Source organism: Oncorhynchus mykiss, chromosome 2 (assembly GCF_057628025.1).
Source record: "Oncorhynchus mykiss isolate SJ-2025 chromosome 2, ASM5762802v1, whole genome shotgun sequence".
Taxonomy (NCBI): domain Eukaryota; kingdom Metazoa; phylum Chordata; class Actinopteri; order Salmoniformes; family Salmonidae; genus Oncorhynchus; species Oncorhynchus mykiss.
The window spans coordinates 25,503,029-25,527,500 of NC_143023.1; the positions used below are offsets into that span (position 1 = coordinate 25,503,029).

General features: G+C 44.0%; 1 long non-coding RNA gene across 1 annotated transcript in view; it reads right to left on the bottom strand.

The window, feature by feature from the left end:
* The window catches only part of LOC149984921 (uncharacterized), a 45,856-nt gene that overhangs the window by 20,218 nt on the left and 1,166 nt on the right, over positions 1-24,472 (bottom strand). The window lies entirely within an intron of this gene.

The following is a 24,472-nucleotide window of genomic DNA, read 5'->3' on the forward strand; positions in this document are numbered from 1 at the left end:
CAGAGACAGTAACGCTCTCTAGAGTCAGTAACGCTCTCTAAAGTCAGTAAAACTCTTTAGATTCAATAACACTCTCTAGAGACAATAATACTCGCTAGATTCAGTAACACTCTCTAGAGTCAGTAACACTCTCTAGATTCAGTAACAGTCTCTGGAGTCAGTAATAATCTCTGGAGACAGTAACACTCTCTAGAGACATTAACACTCTCTAGATTCAGTAACACTCTCTAGAGCCAGTAACACTCTCTAGAGCAAGTTACACTTTCTAGAGTCAGTAACACTCTCTATTGTCAGTAACACTCTCTAGAGCCAGTAACACTTTCTAGAGTCATTAACACTCTCTATTGTCAGTAACACTCTCTAGAGTCGATAACACTCTCCAGAGACTTTTTCACTCTCTGGAATCAGTAACACTCTCTGGAATCAGTAACACTCTCTAGATTCAGTAACACTCTCTATAGCTAGTAACTCTTTAGAGCCAATAACACTCACTAGAGTAAGTAACACTCTATAGATTCAGTAACATTCTCTAGAGTCAGTAACACTCTATAGATTCAGTAACACTCTCTAGAGTCAGTAACACTCTCTACAGCCAGTTACACTCTCTAGAGCCAGTAACACTCTCTAGAGTCAGTAACACTCTATAGATTCAGTAACACTCTCTACAGCCAGTAACACTCTCTAGAGCTAGTAACACTCTCTAGAGCTAGTAATACTCTCTAGAGCCAGTAACACTCTATAGATTCAGTAACATTCTCTAGAGTCAGTAACACTCTCTAGAGTCAGTAACACTCTCTACAGCCAGTAACACTCTCTAGAGCCAGTAACACTCTCTAGAGTCAGTAACACTCTATAGATTCAGTAACACTCTCTACAGCCAGTAACACACTCCTGCAACATATTTCCTTTATCCATTAACTTCCACCAAATCCTCATACCCTCTTCAAGAAATACTTTGGTTTCATTGGCAAACCAAAAGCTGTCCCAAAAATACATCCTTGCATCCAAATATGTCCTTCAGCTATACAGTACATGCTTCCAACGCCAATGGATTTCAGTGCTGCATCACAGCTCAGTAGAAATAATTAGGTGGTTGGACACGAACACTCCCTGTTCTGCGTTTACAGCAAACACATGCTAAGGCTGTGAGTTTTTAATGATTTGAAATGCTTCAGTCAGAATCCACCATCACCACCACCAGTTAAAAATCTTTTCCCATGCTACCATCCTCCATTTTATATTTTATACCAAACCAAGGAGCTTTGGCAACTGCAGTTGCAGTGGAGAAGGTGGAAAGCTTCAAGTTCCTCGGCGTACACATCACTGACAATCTGAAATGGTCCACCCACACAGACAGTGTGGTGAAGATGGCACAACAGCGCCTCTTCAAACTCAGGAGGTTGAAGAAATTTGGCTTGGCCCCTAAGATCCTCAGAAACTTTTACAGATGCACAATTGAGAGCATCCTGTCGGGCTGTATCACCGTCTGGTGCAGCAACTGCACCGCCAGCAAACGCAGGGCTCTCCAGAGGGTTGTGCGGTCTGCCCAACGCATCGCTGGGGGCACACTGCCTGCCCTCCAGGACTCCTACAGCACCTGATGTCAGGGTGTTCAGCATGGGATATTACTATGATAGGATTTGAAGAGGGGGGATTGAATGGAGGATGCTGCTACATTCAGTTTGCTGTTTTAAACTGTTAGACAGTTCAGGTTTCTTGGAGGACGATCTCTGTGTCCTGATACGTAGAGGGTCTTTGGGGTCAGGGGTGTAGACAAAGACCTCATTCTTTGTGCCTCCACTGTTTCCTATTTCACAGGGGGAGGTGGGAGGGGGTAGGAATGGACAGGGAAGATGCGGTGTGTTCAGGTTGACAGCTCATGGTGCTGCAGGTCAGAGGCAGGTAGTATGTAGATGGGGCAGGGGTGACCTCTCAATGGTTTCCTGTTACCTATTCAGGGTTCCTGGAGGGAGATGAAAGGTTCAAAGGTCAACAGACGTTGGAGGTCATTCTCAGTGTGGAGTAAACAAAGACAATTGGGGGGAGGCATAGAATTAATATGGACTTCAAAGTCATTCAGCTAAATGATCTATAGAATAGGATAGGATGTTTTTGTTGTGGGATATAATGTTATGATAGTTTATCAGAAGCTTCTCAACACGTATTTACTATGAGTGTGGATATCTAAAAATAGTTTAAAAAAAAAATAAAACATGTGAGCCATTCAATCTGCCATTCATAAAGGACTGTCTAGGTCTCCATTGGAATTTCAAATGAAAAGACAACGTTTTTCATTTAAAGTTTATTCTTCAAATAAATCCAAATGACAGTGACTGCCAACCTGCGAGGGAGATTTACATAATCATGTTAATCTAATTGGTATTGGCACAGGGAGAAGCCCCTGGATACAGTGGGCTGGGTGGGAGACCCTGTCTGGGTGTGATGTCATCTATTTATGCCTCTCAGCTGGCGAGCGGGACACCTTTAAGTGCTTTCCAATATGTTAGGAGATCAAAAGCCATGCTCTCACCAGAGCAGCAGTAATCACCCCTCTCTCTGCTTGTGTGTTTTTGTGTGTGTATCTGTGTGTGTGTGAGTATGTGTGTGTGTGTGTGAGTATGTGTGTGTGCATGTATGTATGTATGTATGTATGTATGCATGTATGAATGTATTTATGTATGTATGTACAGTATGTGTGTGTGTGTGTGTGTGTGTGTGTGTGTGTGTGTGTGTGTGTGTGTGTGTGTGTGTGTGATAACTGGGCTGTATTGGTTGTGTGGTGGGGATATGCAAAGGGTTGCTGGCATTTCCAAAGATAGATGCCAGGCTGACATTTATATTGACTTTGATGTTGATAATCCCTCACAAGTTTCCAAAAGCCAACTGATATTCTGTGTGTGTGTGTGTGTGTGTGTGTGTGTGTGTGTGTGTGTGTGTGTGTGTGTGTGTGTGTGTGTGTGTGTGTGTGTGTGTGTGTGTGTGTGTGTGTGTGTGTGTGTGTGTGTGTGAGGTACAGTGGGGTGGGGTCTTCTATGAAACTGTATGTGGTTAAATAAATAGCCAGGTTGCTACTTTGCTTACTGTCCTTAGATGAGATCGCTCAGATCATACTCAGATGAATACTACTGTAAATCAATGGCTGGTTATGATGATTATGATGATATGAGTGATGTCCTGTTGAGAACTTCCTGTAGCTTTGCAGACTAGTGTAATAATGTCTGATCTGATTCAAGACAGGGGGGGTAAAGTACTTAATTAAAAATACTTTAAACTTTTACTTAAGTAGTTTTTTTGGGTATCTGTACTTTACTTTATTTATATTTTGGGCTACTTTTACTTTTACTTCACTACATTACCAAAAAAACAAAGTACTTTCTATTTCATACATTTTCCTTGACACCCAAAAGTATGTTACCTTTTAAATGCTTAGCAGAACAGGAAAATGGTCCAATCTACACACTTATCAAGAGGACTACCCTGGTCATCTCTACTGTCTCTGATCTGGCAGACTCACTAAAAACAAATGCTTTGTTTGTAAATTATGTTGGAGTGTTGGAGTGTTGGAGTGTGCCCCTGGCTGTCTGTAAATTTAAAAAACAAGAAAATTGTACCATCTGGTTTGCTTACATTTTACTTTTGACACTTAAGAATATTTTAAACGAAATACTTTTACTCAAGTAGTATTTCACTGGGGGACTTTCACTTTTACTTGAGTCATTATCTATTATTAAGGTATCTTTACTTTTATTCAAGTATGACAATTGGATACTTTTTCCACCACTACTCAAGACAAATGGGCAACAGCATCTGCATTATGTGTCAGGGTCCAAGTCCTCCCTTTGCAATCCCCACAATGGATGAACGATGAGTTCGCTTGGCGGTCAGGAACGCTTCTTTTCCCAACTCCAGAATCAGAAAGGATGGTCCCCTGGAGATAGGAAAACCAGGCAAGATATTGCAGGTGGGAAGAAGAGGGGTGAGGGGGAAGAAGAGGGGTGAGGGGTTTGGAAGAGGCATGAGAGACGCAAGTTGAACTGCGGTGTTGGACTTGACTCCGAAACAAAAGGAGGATGACCCAGAATACTGTTAATTGTTTATGTACTGTAAGTGTGTATGACAGCCAAGGGGTAAGCTACATTTATAGTTTATGTTTTAGTTTTTGCCAAGTGGATATTGCTGTTAACCATGAGAGCCATTAGCAGAGAGAAAGAGAGAGACAGAGAGAGATGCATTAATGACTTAATGTCTGTATCTCTGAGGCATGACAGTAATGACAGACTGTGAGTCTGTCCAGCCAGCAGACACCATCTCCTTCTCCTCTCAGACTTCCTGTTGGGCTGCAGGGGCACGACTGTCTGGGGAGGAGGTGGTAGGACAGGAACTAAAGGTGTACAGAGTGATGAATCTCTCTCTTTTTTGCTCTCTCTTGTCCCTATATCCCCCTCTCTCTCCCTTTCCCAATAGACATTCCTGGCGTTAATCTCTGGCATTACTGACTGTGCATTAATTAATGGCTTGCCATGAAAACAGCAAAAAGTCTGTGGTCTGTACTAACAAACAAGCCTGCAATGCTGTAGAATGGACTGTATGTTTGACATAAATCCAAACCTGAACTTCTCATCTGAATTGCTGGTGTGTGACATTTGGATTACCAGCAGTATATTTGCTCTTAATAATTATATGAGTAAATGTACACACATACAGTACTGCACACCAGCGACGTAGCCACGGGTAGGCCTAAATTACATTTTTTAAAGAAATGCATTTGAGATTTATTTTCTTTGGGTAATTTTAATATAATGTAACAAAGAAATAGTCTGCGACAATCAAGTTGGCTTCCAACTATTGGTTAAATTTTTTTTTTTAAATAATATGGTGGTTTACCTGAACAACCTGGCAACGTCACGTGGATAAACTTTGTAGCGCATAAGCTAGCAAGCTCCATCACGCTAGCTTACTCAAATTGCCTCACCAGCCAAGGTAATTTAGGAGTTCAAGCAGTGGCAAACCAAATGTCGATCGCAAGGTTTTTCAAAAACGACGTCTGGAGGAAAAAGAGTGTGTGCCAGAAAATAATTGGAATCAATCTACCGATAGCTTCCAGAATGAGACATTAACAGGTGGCGCCAGGATAGAAACAACCGCAATCGCCATCACAACCGCCAATGCCAAGTTGAGCCAGGCATGCTTGCCAACCCCACCGTCTCCTCTTGTTCTTGATGCTGCGGGCGGGGGTGAACCTGCAGTAGGTCCACCGACAGACGTGTCTGCCGTTGATGAATCAGCCTGTCAACCAAAGCAAAGTTCCCTTCAAGTATGAGAAATGGCAAATCACGCTGCTTCTCTTCAAGGTGGTATGACCAGTTCATGTGGAACGAGTATAGTAAAGCAAAATATGCAATTTATTGTACATTTTGTAGGCACTTTCCTGGGGCAAATTTTGAATTCAGATTTGTACGAGATAGATTTTAAAACTGGAAACACGCTTATGAGCCCCGAAATTCAGAATGAGTTGCTGGAGTGTGCAGCATCATTGTTTCTGTGCAGGATAAAATATTACGTTCATTCTGCTCCTTCCACGTATTTTGCCATACTAGCAGATGAATATAAATATCAATCTAAACAAGAACTTATTGCTCTGTGCATCCGATACATTCATGCTGGAATGATTAAAGAAAGAGCTGTTGGGTTTATGGAAACCGGTGATTTGTCTGCACAATGAATTTCTCTGAAAATACTTGAAGTGTTGCAGCCCCTGGAGTTGGATCCCACTCTGTGTGTGGGTTTTTGTTTCGATGGCGCTTCAGTCATGTCGGGGAACAGAGGAGGGGTACATGTCCTACTAAAGCAAACATTTAAGCAAGTGGTATATGTGCATTGCAACTCCCACTGTTTTAATTTGGTTCTGTGCACTGCGGCAAAAGTGTCGGGACATGTCAGAACTGTTTTTAACACAGTAAACCAGCTACACACATTTATGAGTGGATCCCACAGTCATGCTCCATTCATAGAAGTACAGAAAGAGTTGCATCCCGATAGACCATGTATCGAGCTAGAAAGATCGGATGATCTCCACGGATGTACGGTGGAGTTCAAAATCAGGGTCAGTGAGTAAAGTGCTGTTCCTGCTAGATGTTATTTTAGAGGTTCTTGCAGATTTTTCAGAGGCTTGTGGACAAACCAAATTAGAAGCCGATGCCCTCTTACAACAAATCCAGAACAATGTGTTTATTCCTGTTAGTCACGTTTAGTAAATTGTTTGACACTAGTGATTTTGCTACGAAGGGATTACAAAGCTCAACATTATCTGTGATGGATTGTATTGGTTTAATTGAAATCCTCAAAAGCAGATTTTCTACGTTCAGAGATAACTCAGAGGGAGACTTTGATAAAGTTCTCAAGCTAACTGAAGAGATGATGATTAAGCATGATATTAGTAATTGGGATGTGAGCGCATCATGGCAGTGAAAACTGCCTGTAAAATTGTCAGACAGTGTAGTCACAACTTCATTAGGGAAAACATCCAGCATCAAGAGTGACAGTGACCTGAGGCAACTTTGGAACAATATTCTAGACAGACAGATTACTGAGTTAAACTGAAGATTTCAAGAAGACACATATGGGATCATGCAAGCGGCAGCCTCCTTTTCCAAAGAATCCCAAACTTGTGGCCTTAAAGAGCAGCTGAAGACCACATGCGATCATTATATGATATCAATTGAGGATGCTGATTTCACTGTTTTGATTTAGCAGTTGAGTTGCAAAATGAACATGGATCATTATCACACTTCCAATGACATCATGCAGTGTGGTGAGACTTTTCTCAACAACAACTAGGATAAAAAATCGTCTTCACACATCAATGACAAGCGGCCGGCTGAACCACTTCAGTTTGCTGTCTTTTGAGTGTCAACTGACAGATACATTGGATTATGATGAAATCATCACCATATTCAACTCAAAGCTTCGCCGTCTGCACCTTGTGATGTAGGTCACGCCTTATGGTCAGGTACCTTTTTATAGTACTACTGCCCTCCGTGGTATAAATGGTAACATCAAATATAGGCTTGTTTGCCCATCGAGATGAATATGCTCCTGAATATGAGTTTTATGTTGTTGGCAAGTTGGCAACTGGTCTAAAGTTACTGTCTTGTTTAAATACGCCGGGATAGGTAAGTATTTGTATATGTGACGAGGTTGCTCCATGTACTATGCACATCGCAAAATAAATGTAATAAACAAGTAGAAAAAATGCCTATCCACATTTTTCTAGGCCTATCCCCCAACAAATTCTGTCTCAGCCCCTGCTGGACGCACTAAAATTCCTCTGTGCTATGTATGGTATGTTCCAATCTATGACATGCTGTGCAAAGGCCAGCTGAATAAATCACTACATTTTGTGGAAGCTGAACTGAAGTCCTTCTATCTTTTATCAAATGGATCATTTTTCTAAAATCAATATGAAAATACAGGTTATAAAGATTTTTTTGCCTTTGAGCTATTTGAGCAAATTAAAGCACAGTGATGTCCTGCAGATTGGAGAATATTTTATTGGTTAACATTAGAAAATCAGACAGGAACACCAAGCAGAGGGTTATCGTCCATATGAAGCCCCCCTTTAGTTTAAAACCTGAAACCCCCAAAAACACACAAAAAAGACAGACTAGCAACTTTTGTCCCTTTAGACCAATAAGGATAGATTTGGGAGATGGTGGTGTCGTGTCTTTGGCATCATTAAAGTGAAGACTGTTATCTTATCAAATCAATTCTCTGTAAGTATTATTACATGATTAAACTAATCATGTAAATGTAATTAACTAGGAAGTCGGGGCACCAAGGAAAATCTTCAGATTACAAAGTTATAATTTTCCTAATATAACTCTTCAGATATTTTAATGTCTGATCAATTAGTCTTCTAATTAATGAATTATTCTTTACCTCACGTTAGTCTCATTCCAAACGTCGTAAATTGTTGGTTATCTGCACGAACCCAGTCTTCACTATGAATCATCCATACACCAATTGTCTTAATCATTTATTTACTAACTAACTAAATAATCACAGAAATGCATAAACAAACAAACAGTAGATATGGTTACAAGGAAATGATAGGGGAGGTTCCCTAGTGGGCTAAGCCGAAATGACGGATTGGTGGACAATGGGAAGTGGGTGTGGACTGAAAGGTCGGGAAAGACAAAACAGGAATCAGTACACAGTTGATAATTACAGTGCCTTGCGAAAGTATTCGTCCCCTTTGAACTTTGCGACCTTTTGCCACATTTCAGGCTTCAAACATAAAGATATAAAACTGTATTTTTTTGTGAAGAATCAACAACAAGTGGGACACAATCATGAAGTGGAACGACATTTATTGGATATTTCAAACTTTTTTAACAAATCAAAAACTGAAAAATTGGGCGTGCAAAATTATTCAGTCCCCTTAAATTAATACTTTGTAGTGCCACCTTTTGCTGCTATTACAGCTGTAAGTCGCTTGGGGTATGTCTCTATCAGTTTTGCACATCGAGAGACTGAATTTTTTTCCCATTCCTCCTTGCAAAACAGCTCGAGCTCAGTGAGGTTGGATGGAGAGCATTTGTGAACAGCAGTTTTCAGTTCTTTCCACAGATTATCGATTGGATTCAGGTCTGGACTTTGACTTGGCCATTCTAACACCTGGATATGTTTATTTTTGAACCATTCCATTGTAGGTTTTGCTTTATGTTTTGGATCATTGTCTTGTTGGAAGACAAATCTCCGTCCCAGTCTCAGGTCTTTTGCAGACTCCATCAGGTTTTCTTCCAGAATGGTCCTGTATTTGTCTCCATCCATCTTCCCATCAATTTGAACCATCTTCCCTGTCCCTGCTGAAGAAAATTAGGCCCAAACCATGATGCTGCCACCACCATGTTTGACAGTGGGGATGGTGTGTTCAGCTGTGTTGCTTTTACGCCAAACATAACGTTTTGCATTGTTGCCAAAAAGTTCAATTTTGGTTTCATCTGACCAGAGCACCTTCTTCCACATGTTTGGTGTGTCTCCCAGGTGGCTTGTGGTAAACTTTAAACAACACTTTTTATGGATATCTTTAAGAAATGGCTTTCTTCTTGCCACTCTTCCATAAAGGCCAGATTTGTGCAATGTACGACTGATTGTTGTCCTATGGACAGAGTCTCCCACCTCAGCTGTAGATCTCTGCAATTCATTCAGAGTGATCATGGGCCTCTTGGCTGCATCTCTGATCAGTCTTCTCCTTGTATGAGCTGAAAGTTTAGAGGGACGGCCAGGTCTTGGTAGATTTGCAGTGGTCTGATACTCCTTCCATTTCAATATTATCGCTTGCACAGTGCTCCTTGGGATGTTTAAAGCTTGGGAAATCTTTTTGTATCCAAATCCGGCTTTAAACTTCTTCACAACAGTATCTCGGACCTGCCTGGTGTGTTCCTTGTTCTTCATGATGCTCTCTGCGCTTTTAACGAACCTCTGAGACTATCACAGTGCAGGTGCATTTATACGGAGACTTGATTACACACAGGTGGATTGTATTTATCATCACTAGTCATTTAGGTCATCATTGGATCATTCAGAGATCCTCACTGAACTTCTGGAGAGAGTTTGCTGCACTGAAAGTAATGGGGCTGAATAATTTTGCACGCCCAATTTTTCAGTTTTTGATTTGTTAAAAAAGTTTGAAATATCCAACAAATGTCGTTCACCTTCATGATTGTGTCCCACTTGTTGTTGATTCTTCACAAAAAAATACAGTTTTATATCTTTATGTTTGAAGCCTGAAATGTGGCAAAAGGTCGCAAAGTTCAAGGGGGCCAAATACTTTCGCAAGGCACTGTATATTCATTGAAATGCTAATCCTTTGCACATGAACACTCACTCATTTGGGAATAACTGCAATCAATATATCTTTACGCTCTGTGTGTCATCATGATCTCTGTTGGAATCGTCCCTCTGTCTGTTGGAGAGTTCGTCGGAGTGTCTCTCTCTCCCTCCCTGAAGATCAAAATATTTTATGGTTAGAATGGATACTTCAGAGTACCATTCAGAAAGGTTTTCATAAAATAGATGTTTCGGCGGTTGTCGGTCTCCACATCCCAGGTTGACATAACTTCTAGCTGCAGACTAGTAATTATGATCTAAGATTTGCTCTTATTCTGTAGGGATCGGTAGTCTCAGAGTTCAACCATTTGCAGCCGTGTAGCCAATGCTCCACGTGGTATGGTTAGGAATTCGACAACTATTTGCAGTCACAGCTGGGTTTGCTTAGTCTAAACTCAAACCTGTGCCCCCTCAGCTGACCGAGGTACGCGTGGTCTGAAGAGGATTTCTTCAGGAGTGGTTTTTATTCATAACAGTAGAAAAGGGCTGTTCCATGATGCCAGATCGTGTCTGTGCTCATGGGGGCGGGCCACTGACTTAGTTAAACTTTAAAGAGAATACAATTCTTTCACATTAAAGGTTTACATCATATTACATCATTTCACAAATAGTTTCATCTTTACTCATTCATTTTATACAAGAATAAGATGCAAACCCCATAATTGACCTCTCTGAGGTCACCAAATGATACACACTCGTCATACCCGTCCCTTAAGTGTCCATGGATCATTCCCACCTTCTCACAAGTGGACACTTTGTATCAAATCCCCGTTTTGGGGATTTAGGTGTTCCCCATATGAAATCCTTTGTTTCTCTATGTGTCTCTTTCTGCATGGCCAGGGGGAGAGAGTCACCGCCAGGAATTTACGACCTGAGAACAGAACCTGGGTGTAGGAGAGCGAGAGAGAGGGGGAAGCCACTAGCTATACCCCAAAAGGGCCATGTCATGACAATGGGTTTGACTGAGGATGACAAGGAAGAGGAGAAAATGGGATCACAGCCCTCCACCCTCTCTTTCTCTATGCTTTCCTGTAACCTGACTCTAGCAGCTGCTCTGAGGGCCCTAGTGGGCCCCTGTTGACAGAGTAGTGATCCAGAGAGGGACAAGGCCAGACTGAGCTACACTGACACTAGGAGGAGAGGGGGGAGGTGGGTAGGAAAGACAGGGCCAACCTGATGCTGGGACAGATGGGGCGGAGGCAGGATGGGAGACAGGGAGGTGGAGAGAAGAAAGGAGGAGGTAGAAGGAGAGGAGGGGGAGGTATCAAATGACAGGGGTTCTGCCATCAGGGGATGACCTGACTGAGAAGAGTAATTTATATTTATTAGGGAGGGCCTTCAACTCACTGCCTTCCCACCAGAAGTACTGATAATAAACAAAGACTCGGTCAACCGGGAAGTGAACACCTGCTCATTCAAGTCTTAGGACAGAACATGAGACAAAGGACAGGCACAAACTAGTATCAGCTATCACTGTGTTCCACTGCTTCCGTTGGGGTGGTAATGCAGGGGCACACACCGCTTAACCAGTACTGATGTAGGATCTTACTTTGATCACTTTGTAGCAGGCCAACTTTCCTGCAGGAAATAACACATTTGAGTGTATTTGAGGTTTAAAAAGGCTTCTGAAGTTTATTTCAGACTTCATCTTTCCTTCCAAAAAATGTATAAACCCTTACAAAAATGTCCATTAATTATGATCTGCACATTTCTTGTTGCTGCAGGATTATTTTCCTGCTGTAGAAAATTGGCTCAAATGAATATCCTACATCTGTAGGTGGTCATAGTGTATTTTACTGTACTTCCTCCTCAGACAGTGGCTGAGGTAATTGTCTGTCTGGCCATCACTTACGTTTATGTTACTGTAAATGGAAAAGGCAAAACCCCGGGGCAATGGAGGATGTAACTAGTTCAACATTCTTTTACCTCAGTGTTCTGTGTGGCACCGTGGCCAGAATGCTGCATGTGTGTTATGTGTATGATACTGTATGATGAAAATACATTTTGTGATGAATACATATGACAGACGAATACCACAACAACTTACTGTACACCGATGTCTTCGTTTCAGTAGCAGTCTGTTAAATGAGAGGTGGAGTCTTGTATTTCTTCAGGGTTGGGAGGTCATCAGGTGATTGGCCTAACGACAACAAACACAGCTGCTGCATCAGCTTTATAGGGCTGGGAGCAGGAGGGATGAACACTAGTGCATAGGTCAGAAGGGAGAGAGAGAGAGAGATGAAGGTAGAGGGCAGAGAGGCAGAGAGAGATGAAGGTAGAGGACAGAGAGGCAGAGAGAGAAGGAGACAGAGAGAGAGGGAGAGATGGGAGGGGAAGGCAGCTTGGGAAGAAAACAACAATGGCAACGGCTGAAAGAGGAAAAGTGATGGATGAAAGGGACAGATAGACAGAGAAAATAGGGAGAGATTGACACATACAGTATGTGCTCATTTCTCCATTCAACCTCTAAGTGACAGCTCTCCAAAGTTTCCCTTTCTCATATTCTGAATGAGTGAAATGCATTGCTATTCACACTGTCCCATTGTGCTGTCTGGGAAGTAACTTGAACTCTGCTTAACGTTCTCTATGAGTTCTCTCCTTCCTGTCCATAATCTGGTGGAAACTCTCTCTCTCTAACCCTATCTCTCTAACCCCCTCTCTCTCACTCTAACCCTCTCTCTCTAACCCCCCTCTCTCTCCACCCCCTCACTAACCCTCAATCTCTAACCCACTCTCTCTCTCTCTCTCTCTCTCTCTCTCTAACCCTCTCTCTCCAACCCTCTCTCTCTCTCTCTCTCTCTCTCTCTCTCTCTCTCTCTCTCTCTCTCTCTCTCTCTAACTCTCTCTCTCTCTCTCTCTCTAACCCTCTCTCTCTCTCTCTCTAACCCTCCTCTCTAACCCTCCTCTCTAACCCTGTGTTTTGGTGTGAGAGTGGCGGAGTGGTGTGTGTTGGCGTGAAAGAGGAGGAGAGGTGTGTGTTGGTGTGAAATAGGAGGAGAGGTGTGTCTTGATGTGAGAGTTGTGGAGAGGTGTGTGTTGGTGTGAGAGGGGTGTAGAGGTGTGTGTTGGTGTGAGAGTGGTGGATAGGTGTGTGTTGGTGTGGAAGAGGAGGAGAGGTGTGTCTTGATGTGAGAGTTGTGGAGAGGTGTGTGTTGGTGTGAGAGGGTGGAAAGGTGTTTGTGTGAGTAGTGGAGAGGTGTGTGTGTTGGTGTGGGAGTGGAAGAGATGTGTGTGTTGGTGTGAGAGTGATGGTGATGGTGAGGTGTGTTCAGGTAGAGGAGAGGTGTGTGTTGGTGTGAGAGTGATGGTGATGGTGAGGTGTGTTCAGGTAGAGGAGAGATGTGTGTTGGTGTGAGAGTTATGGAGAGGTGTGTGAGAGTGGTGGAGAGGTGTGTGTTGGTGTGGGAGGTGTGGAGTTGTGTGTGTAGTTGTGAGAGTTGGGGAGCGGTGTGTGTTGGTGTGAGAGGGGTGGAGAGGTGTGTGTTGGTGTGAGAGGGGTGGAGAGGTGTGAGAGTGTCGAAGAGGTGTGTGTTGGTGTGAGAGTGGTGGATAGGTGTGTGTTGGTGTGAGAGAGGTGGAGAGGTGTGTGTTGGTGTGAGAGTGGTGGATAGGTGTGTGTTGGTATGAGAGTGGGGACTGTTGCCTCTCGTGGCCAGTTTCCACGTAATCTCCCGACGTTCTCAGACATGGATGGACTTCGAATACTGACTTGTATCACAGGTGACCTGGCTGCCCACTTCACCCTGACAGCTCCGGAGACGAGACCCCAGGCACGATGTATGTTTAGCTGTAGCTCACAGCTGTAGGCCCATGATCACTGACTTCCAGCACTCTAATTAGACGTTGAGCTGCGGTGTGTGTGTGTGTGTGTGTGTGTGTGTGTGTGTGAGGGTCTTTGATTTATGAGGAGACTTCTCACAAATTCTAAGGGTGAAGGGCTGTAGTAATACTAGATTTGAGGTAATGCCAAGTCTGAGTGGCTACAGCCCCAGGGGTCATTAGAGGTGTATGTGTGTGTGTGTATGGTGTGTGCGTGTGGTGTGTAGGGTTGTGTATGTGTGTGCATGTGTACACATTGTGTATGTGTGTACACATGTCCACATGAACACACACACTGACCAACCAAACCAGTTAACCACAAACATAGGTTTCTGTTGCTTAGATTTTCATAGTCATAACATAATTCTTCCCACCGTACCTTCTCCGCTGTACAATCCGGTTTACGAGCCGGTCACGGGTGCACCTCAGCCACGCTAAAGGTACTAAATGATATCATAACCGCCATCGATAAAAGACAGTACTGTGCAGCCGTCTTCATCGACCTGGCCAAGGCTTTCGACTCTGTCAATCACCGTACTCTTATCGGCAGACTCAATAGCCTTCGTTTCTCTAATGACTGCCTCGCCTGGTTCACCAACTACTTTGCAGACAGAGTTCAGTGTGTCAAATCGGAGGGCCTGTTGTCAGGCACTTTGGCAGTCTCTATGGGGGTACCACAGGGTTCAATTCTCGGGCCGACTCTTTTCTCTGTAAATATCAATGATGTCGCTCTTGCTGCAGGTGATTCCCTGATCCACCTCTACGCAGACGACACCATTCTATATACTTCTGGCCCTTCCTTGGACACTGTGCTAACCAACCTCCAAACGAGCTTCAATGCCATACAACACTCCTTCCGTGGCCTCCAACTGCTCTTAAATGCTAGTAAAAACAAATGCATGCTTTTCAACCGTTTGCTGCCTGCACCCGCCCGCCCGACTAGCATCACCACCCTGCACAGTTCTGACCTAGAAAATGTGGACAACTATAAATACCTAGGTGTCTGGCTAGACTGTAAACTCTCCTTACAGACTCATATTAAACATCTCCAATCAAAAATCAAGTCTAGAATCAGCTTTCTATTTTGCAACAAAGCCTCCTTCACTCATGCTGCCAAACTTACCCTAGTAAAACTGACTATCCTACCAATCCTCGACTTCGGCGATGTCATCTACAAAATAGTTTCCAATACTCTACTCAGCAAACTGGATGCAGTCTATCACAGTGTCATTTGTTTTGTTACCAAATCACCTTATACCACCCACCACTGCGACCTGTATGCTCTAGTCGGCTGGCCCTCGCTACATATTTGTTGCCAGACCCACTGGCTACAGGTCATCTATAAGTCTATGCTAGGTAAAGCTCCTCCTTATCTCAGCTCACTGGTTACGATAACAACACCCACCCATAGCACACGTTCCAGCAGGTATATCTCACTGATCATCCCCAAAGTCAACACTTCCTTTGGCCGTCTTTCCTTCCAGTTCTCTGCTGCCAGTGACTGGAACGAATTGCAAAAATCGCTGAAGCTGGAGACTTATATTTCCCTCACCAACTTTCAACATCAGCTAATTGAGCAGCTAACCGATCGCTGCAGCTATTCATAGTCCATCTGTAAATAGCCCACCCAACCTACCTACCTCATCCCCATACTGTTTTTATTTACTTTTCTGCTCTTTTGCACACCAGTATCTCTACTTGCACATCATCATCTGATCATTTATCACTCCAGTGTTAATCTGCTAAATTGTAATTATTCGCTCCTATGGCCTATTTATTGCCTACCTCCTCATGCCTTTTGCACACACTGTATATAGACTCTTTTTTTCTACTGTGTCACTGGCTTGTTTATTGTTTATTCTATGTGTAATTCTGTGTTGTTGTCTGTGTCACACACACTGCTTTGCTTTATCTTGGCCAGGTCACAGTTGTAAATGAGAACTTGTTCTCAACTAGCCTACCTGGTTAAATAAAGGTGAAAAAAAATCAATAATAAAAAAATAATCATCATCCCTAAACATCCCTATACTCTTCCTTAAAGTGTACTATAGCAGAAAGCACTTGTAACTTTCTGTAATGACGCATGTTCAGCTGGGAATCAATCAGGCATTTTGAGGCAAGGAGTTTTCTACAGTGGTGAAGGGAGGCTCGTGGTCTCTCAGTATCTCAGCGCTGTGGCGGCACAGCAACAAGCCTCTCACATTTCATTTCCCACAACCCTGTGAGGAGATGTAGCTTTCCTTGAGGGAGTCACCTGATACAAAGGAGTGTTTAGCTTTCCAGAGTTCCAGAGGAGAGCGAGAGACGGAACAGACTCCCTGGGCCGCTCTGGTGGATTCCTCTCCTCTCCTCTCCTCTCCTCTCCTCTCCTCTCCTCTCCTCTCCTCTCCTCTCCTCTCCTCTCCTCTCCCCCTAGGCTCGACAGGGATTTATTTTTACTTATTACTTAGTCTAAATTTGAAATATTGAATGTTGTCACACATACGAACATACCATCCTCTTAGAATAAAGTGTATACTCTATTTGTTGTCTGATCTGAAATAGTAGATAGCATGTACCACAGTGCTCCTTTGGGAAAGCCTTGTCCTAATTTTTACTCACCTTTTTGTACTTACAGTACCAGCTCTTTCTCTCTATTTAATTCACTGTCTGTCTATTCTAGAGTTCCTCAGATGGTGTATGTGTGTGTGTGTGTGTGTGTGTGTGTGTGTGTGTGTGTGTGTGTGTGTGTGTGTGTGTGTGTGTGTGTGTGTGTGTGTGTGTGTGTGTGTGTGTGTGTGTGTGTGTGTGTGTGTGTGTACATTTACAGGTATATGGCTGTTGCCTGCAGTGTTTATACATGTATACTTTGGGGTCAGGTTTGAAAGGTTCCTGTCCAAAGGTCAGGGGTCACCAACAGGGCCCAGCTGGAGTCTAACCCAATACATGGGCTCTGTGTGTGCATCTCTAAACATTTATTTTAGCCTCTGCATGGGGGCACACACACACTCAGCATGTCTGACTTTTTACAAGTCATTTTAATAACCACAAGTCGTGTGGTTCACCCCCAGGAACTCTTTAAATAACACATACCCTATAGAGTGTCTCTGTACAGCTGAGAGACAGAATGGCCCATACAGACAGTGTTGTGTCCAGTTCTCTGCGAGCCGTGTTTGCGTGTGTGTGTGTGTGCGGGTGTGTGTAGGCCTGTTGCAGGTCACCGTATTACTGCCACACCAGCAGTCACGACTCATGACTGCAGGTTGCTAATGGTCTGGTACTCAGTGCTCTATTGTCCCTCTAGCCACTCTGACATCAGAGCAAACATATTCAAAAATCACAAACAGTTATCATCAAAACGGTGAAGAAGTTTAATAACCGGTTGAAACTGAATGGAAAACATGGTCGTGGACGTTGTTTCAAAGCCTAACACAAAGAAACGGACAGTGCTTTCTAAGGTGAGGATCATTTCAAAACACCCATACTCAGAGCTTATGCATGTGTGCATGCCTGTATATGAGCTCAAGCCCAAATAAGTACCTGAATTAAAATAATTGATTGCGCTGTTGATTGCGCTGTTATAAAATACATAGCCTACCGCATATTACACAAGGCAGAATCTTTTTATTTCTATTATTTAAGATGTCTTTGGTGCATGATTGGTCTAGCCTCTACAAATTCTAGGAATCACCTTTGAGTGTGGACTGTATTATTATGCATACCGGATGGCCTGGTTACCTTATGCTGCACTCCAATCTTTTTAATCCACGAGTCTAGGAGAGAAAGTATAAGCCTAAGGGATGCTGATGTTTCATTAATTGTGCAGGGCGGCTTACAGAGTTAGCCTACAAGTATAGTACATTTGTATTTGATTTTGAATAGCCTAACAATAGGGCATTTTCATAATGTATAGGCTGATATTACCTTCAGCTGCAGAATATCTCACCACCGGGCATTTCCATCTCCTTGTCACGTTCTGACCATAGTTCTTTTGTGTTTTCTTTGTTTTAGTGTTGGTCAGGACGTGAGCTGAGTGGGCATTCTATGTTGTGTGTCTAGTTTTCCCATTTCTATGTTTGGCCTGATATGGTTCTCAATCAGAGGCAGGTGTTAGTCATTGTCTCTGATTGGGAACCATATTTAGGTAGCTTGTTTTGTGTTGGGTTTTGTGGGTGGTTGTCTTCTGTCTTTGTGTCTATGCACCATTTAGGACTGCTTCGGTTTTTCACATTTGTTGTTTTGGTATTTTGTAGTGTTCACGTTTATGGTCTTTATTAAACATGTAGAACCACGCTGCACTTTGGTCCGATCCTTCACCACAGAAGAAAACCATTACAGAACCACCCACCACAAATGGACCAAGCGGCGTGGTAATGGGCAGCAGCAGCGACGTTAGGATTTCTGGACATGGGAACATTACTTGGGAGGAGAGACAGGTGGGCGGTCGACCCAGGGAGAGTGCCGGAGACCGCCTGGGATTCTCTGGAGCAGTGTGAGGAGGGATACCGGCGAATGGAATCAGCACGGCGGCGCGGTAGGAAGCCCGAGAGGCAGCCCCAAAAATTACTTGGGGGTGCCACACAGGGAGTGTGGCGAAGCCAGGTAGGAGACCTGCGCCAACTTCCTGTGCTTACCGGAGAGCGAGAGAGACCGGGCAAGCACCGTGTTATGCTGTGGTGCGGGTGCATAGCCCAGTGCGGTACATTCCAGCTCCTCGTATCGGCTGGGCTAGAGTGGGCATCTAGCCAGGTGCCATGAAGCCGGCTCTACGCATCTGGTCTCCAGTGCGTCTCCTTGGGCCGGCGTACATGGCACCAGCCTTACGCATGGTGTCCCCGGTTCGCCAGCACAGCCCAGTGCGGCCTATTCCACCTCGCCGCACTGGTCGGGCTACGGGGAGCATTCAACCAGGTAAGGTTGGGCAGGCTCAGTGCTCAAGAGCTCCAGTGCGCCTGCACAGTTCGGTCTATCCAGTGCCACCTCCACGCACCAGCCCTCCGGTGGCAGCCCCCCGCACCAGGCTGTCTCCATCTTCTGCCTACAGGGTCTCCCGCCTGTCCAGCGCTGCCAGAGCCTTCCTCCTCTCCAGCGCTGCCAGTCTCCCATCTGTCCAGAGCTGCTAGAGTCTCCCGCCTGTCCAGAGCTGCTAGAGTCTCCCGCCTGTCCAGAGCTGCTAGAGTCTCCCGCCTGTCCAGAGCTGCTAGAGTGTCCCGCCTGTCCAGAGCTGCTAGAGTCTCCCGCCTGTCCAGAGCTGCTAGAGTCTCCCGCCTATCCAGAGCTGCTAGAGTCTCCCGCCTGTCCAGAGCTGCTAGAGTCTCCTGCCTGTCCAGAGCTGCTAGAGTCTCCTGCCTGTCCAGAGCTGCCAGTCTGCAAGGAGCCGCCAGAGCCGCCAGTCTGCAAGGAGCCGCCAGAGCCGCCAGTCTGCAAGGAGCCGCCAGAGCCGCCAGTCTGCAAGGAGCCGCCAGAGCCGGCAGTCTGCAAGGAGCCGCCAGAGCCGCCAGTCTGCAAGGAGCCGCCAGAGCCGCCAGTCAGCCAGGAGCCTCCAGAGCCGCCAGTCAGCCAGGAGCCGCCAGAGCCGCCAGTCAGCCAGGAGCTGCCAGTCATCCAGGATCCGCCAGAGCCGCCAGTCAGCCAGGATCCGCCAGAGCCGGCATTCAGCCAGGATCTGCCAGAGCTGTCATTCAGCCAGGATCTGCCAGAGCCGTCAGTCAGCCAGGATCTGCCAGAGCCGTCAGTCAGCCAGAAGCTGCCAGAGCCGTCAACCAGCCTAAGCGATCTCTCAGTCCTGAGCTACCTCTCAGTCCTGAGCTACCCCTCGGTCCTGAGCTACCCCTCGGTCCTGAGCTACTTCTCGGTCCTGAGCTACCTCTCGGTCCTGAGCTGCCCCTCAGTCCTGAGCTGCCCCTCAGTCCGGAGCTGCCCCTCAGTCCGGAGCTGCTCCTCAGTCCGAAGGAGTTGGTTTAGTCCAGTGGGGTCCTTTAGTAGGGTTGCCAATCCTAGGTCGGCGGCGAGGGTCACCGTTCCAAGGAGGAGACTAAAGCGGACAAAGACTATGGTGGAGTGGGGTCCACGTCCTGCGCCAGAGCCGCCACCGCAGACAGATGCCCACCCAGACCCTCCCCTATAGGTTCAAGTTTTGCCCCGCACCTTGGGGGGGGGGGGGGTACTGTCACGTTCTGACCATAGTTCTTTTGTGTTTTCTTTGTTTTAGTGTTGGTCAGGACGTGAGCTGAGTGGGCATTCTATGTTGTGTGTCTAGTTTTCCCATTTCTATGTTTGGCCTGATATGGTTCTCAATCAGAGGCAGGTGTTAGTCATTGTCTCTGATTGGGACCATATTTAGGTAGCTTGTTTTGTGTTGGGTTTTGTGGGTGGTTGTCTTCTGTCTTTGTGTCTATGCACGAGATAGGACTGCTTCGGTTTTTCACATTTGTTGTTTTGTATTTTGTAGTGTTCACGTTTATGGTCTTTATTAAACATGTTGAACTCTAACCACAGACCTGAACAGATTTCACTTGGTTTCCCAAATTAAGCACTGGGTAGCTGCAGTAACAGGGTTGGAGAGCTCATGGCATGCATGGGCGGAATATCACCAGAGTAGCCTACTCTGTCAGGAAAGTGGTCTTCATTCGCTATATGAATGCATAAAGGATGACATCTTTTCCCCCTGCCCCTGTTCATGCCCATTTGATAATGGGCCTTTATAAATCGAAAAGACTTGAGAATAGTTTGTTGGGTAAAAATATGAGCACTTGATGAGAGAACAGTGTGTGCAGCCTGAGTCAAGGACTCAAATCATCAATAGCCTATAGTTGCATCGTGCAGCCCATATATGCTTTCATTTCTAAGACTTTTTACAGTTTGTATCATTCACAACTAAAAGGGTCAAATAACTTAAAATCTAACAATAGGACCTGTTTCAAATGATCACTTTAATGCTCAACATAGCCATTCATATGCACATTTGCTACAGAATATTCAAAATACATTTTATTCAGCTAAGTTCAATTATATTCTTCTTACTATAAAATCACATATTATAATGGCACGGGACTTATAAGCATATCTTGTCTGCTAAATGAACAAGCCTACAGCCTATGGCATGGAGCACAGTTCGATAACATACAGTAGGCTAACTCATTCTGTTCCTCTGAAATACATTTTCTTCATATCATAATGTTTCTTTAGACTTGCATACATTTTATTTTATGATGATGGTATTATATTACATTGATTTATTAGACTTGATATATGTAGATGTTCCAAAGCCGCACATCAGAGGCTTGTATACTTGGAGGCCTGGAGATGCCAAACATGTTCATGTTAGTTAACTGTCAATTACCATGAGACCGGCAGTCTTTTGCGTGACACCGGGATGTCATGTCAGGTCACCTGGGCAGCATACAGTAGCAGTGGGAAGTAGGGGTGCTGTCGGTGCTGCAGCACCCCCTGAAAAATATGAATACATTTTTTTGTCTTTTTTGTCCTCATAAAAGTAGTGCGGGCCAAACTATTTGGGCCTTTAATAGTGCTGTGTTAGCAGACCAATATACAGTGCCTTGCAAAAGTATTCACCCCCTTGGCGTTTTTCCTATTTTGTTGCATTACAACCTGTAATTTAAATCGATTTTTGGGGGGGATGTCATGTAATGGACATACACAAAATAGCCCAAATTGGTGAAATGAAATGAAAAAAATTACTTGTTTTTTTATTTTTGTTTTTTTGAAACAACTAAAAAGTGGTGGTGCAAAAATAAGCAAAGATGTTTGGTGTTCGCCAAAAGGCATGTGGGAGACTCTGGTCAGATGAGACTAAAATTGAGCTTTTTGTCCCTCAAGGAAAACGCTAGGTCTGGCGCAAACCCAACACCTCTCATCACCTCGAGAACACCATCCCCATTGTGAAGCATGGTGGTGGCAGCATACTGTGGGGATGTTTTTCATCAGCAGAGACTGGGAAACTGGTCAGAATTGAAGGAATAATGGATGGCACTAAATACAGGGAAATTCTTGAGGGAAACCTGTTTCAGTCTTCCAGAGTTTTGAGACTGGGACGGAGGTTCACCTTCCAGCAGTACAATGACCCTAAGCATACTGCTAAAGCAACACTTGAGTGGTTTAAGGGGAAACATTTAAATGTCTTGGAATGGCCTAGTCCAAGCCCAGACCTCAATCCAATTGAGAATCTGTGGTATGACTTATAGATTGCTGTACACCAGTGGAACCCATCCAACTTGAAGGAGCTGGAGCAGTTTTGCCTTGAAGAATGGGCAAAAATCCCAGTGGCTAGATGTGCCAAGCTTATAGAGACATACCCAAAGAGACTTGCAGGTGTAATTGCTGCAAAAGGTGGCTCAACAAAGTATTGACTTTGGGGGGTTGAATTGTTATGCACGCTCAAGTTTTCTGTTTTTTGTCTTATTTCTTGTTTGTTTCACAATAAAAAAATATTTTGCATCTTCAAAGTGCTATGTTGTGTTAATCAAATAAAACAACCCCCCCCCCCCCAAAAAAAAAATCCATTTTAATTCCAGGTTGTAAGGCAACAAAATAGTGATTGATCATCACAGCGATATACTGTAATGTTCTAATTCAGGGCTTCCACAGGTTTTCTGGTTTCTATGATGATCACTTAAAGAAAATGTTGGATAATATTCCTCTCTCTCTATAACCTCCTACGTGAATCTTTTTGTGTAGTGTAGAGCCTCCTTCTCTCAACCCCCACCGCCTCGTGTCTCTCTTTTGTTCTCCTCCCTCTTCCCATTCTTCTCTCCTATTAAGGGTAGACCAGAGTAAAACAGATCTTGTCTCAGAAGCTGCCCTGTTAATGCCTTCTGAATCCAGGTGGAAAGAAAGCCAAGCAGAGCACCAAGCACCGAGCACTGAGCGATGGTAATGATCAGAATTAAGGGCATTGGATTTGGGTGGATGAGCATCGTTCACTCTCCAAATTAAACATTCATAGGTTGTAGAATTTAGCCTCAATGAGACCAATTTATTTTCCTCCTACAGATCTGAGCTAGTCTCTGGTTGACCATAATAACGTGGAGAACGAGTACATTCACCTTGAAGATGTGAAGGATTCTTGTATGTGACGTCTTTGATGTTTAATGTTCTATCCAGAAAAAGTACAAAAGGTGTTTTGTTGAATTGCGCGTTGAATTACTAATGTGCTTTATGGGCTGTGTCTCATTTTCCTCAACAACTCTTGATCTTTGCACCTGATGCATAATGTGGATCAACGATAGTTTTCCCGGGGAAAAAACTAAAACACATGAATCTTTGATATTGGAGCACATCACAAATACATGATTTGAAAATCTTAGTTGAATTACTAAGAACACAGGATGTGAATATTGAAACTTCAGGGGAAGAATTAACACTTCCATGATGCTTTTCAGCACTGACAAAGTAATATTCTCTGTTCAGGCCTCAACTGCATGGTCTGGGATGTAGCTGCCACCTTGGTTTGCAACCATATCTTTAGTATACTATAGAGTGTAAAACACCAGAAGTAAGCAGGAGGCAAGGCAGGTTGAAGTGCTTAAAGTGTAGATTTATTTACAGCTCTTGGTGATCCAACGGTGAAGGCGCCATATCGGCTACAAAATATCAGTGAATAGTCATTGTAAATTTGCAAATATACAAAACATTAAGAACACCTAATCTTTCCATGACATAGACTGACCAGGTGAATCCAGGTGAAAGCTATGGTCCCTTATTGATGTTACTTGTTAAATCCGCTTTAATCAGTGTAGAGGAAGGGGAGGAGACAGGTTAAAGAAGGATTTTTAAGCCTTGAGAAATTTGACATATGGATTGTCTCTGTCTGCCATTTGAAGGGTGAATGGGCAAGACAAAATATTGATGTGCCTTTGAATGGGGTATGGTAGTAGGTGCCAGGAGCAATGGTTTGTGTCAAGAAACTGCAACGCTGCTGGGTTCTTAACACGCAACCGTTTCCGGTGTGTTTAAAGAATGGTCCACCACCCGAAGGACTTCCAGCCAACTTGACACAACTGTGGGAAGCATTGGAGTCAACATGGGCCAGCATCCCTGTGGAGTGCTTTAGACACCTTGTATAGTCCATGCCCTAATGAATTGAGGCTGTTCTGAGGGCAAAATATCTGAGGAACTGTGAACTCTTATTCACTAAAGAAGTAATACATCCTAGACGTCGAGTTAGCAGCAGCAGCTGGAAATGTGCCTAGGAAAGGACAGACAATCTCTTCAGAACGACAGGGTACTGCAACGTATCCGTTCTACAACAAGATGACGGTAATACAACGTATCCGTTCTACCACAAGACAACGGTAATACAACATATCCGTTCTACCACAAGACGACAGACTACAACGTATCCACCCAGAAATTTCTTCAAAGGACAAGGGAGATCTCTGCTGGGCAACCAAGCCTTCCATCTTCGACCAATCTATTGAAGCGCAGTTAATTACATTTACATGATTTAATCAAGTAGTATTAATTACAGAGAATAGATTTTATTAACCTTTCTGATCTCCCCATCCCGGATCCGGGTTTGTGAATACAGACTCAAGCTCATTACCATAACGCAACGTTAACTATTCATGAAAATCGCAAATGAAATGAAATAAATATGCTAGCTCTCAAGCTTAGCCTTTTGTTAACAACACTGTCATCTCAGATTTTCAAAATATGCTTCTCAACCATTGCAAAACAAGCATTTGTGTAACAGTATTGATGGCTAACGTAGCATTTAGCATTAGCATTCAGCTGGCAACATTTACACAAAAAAACAGAAAAG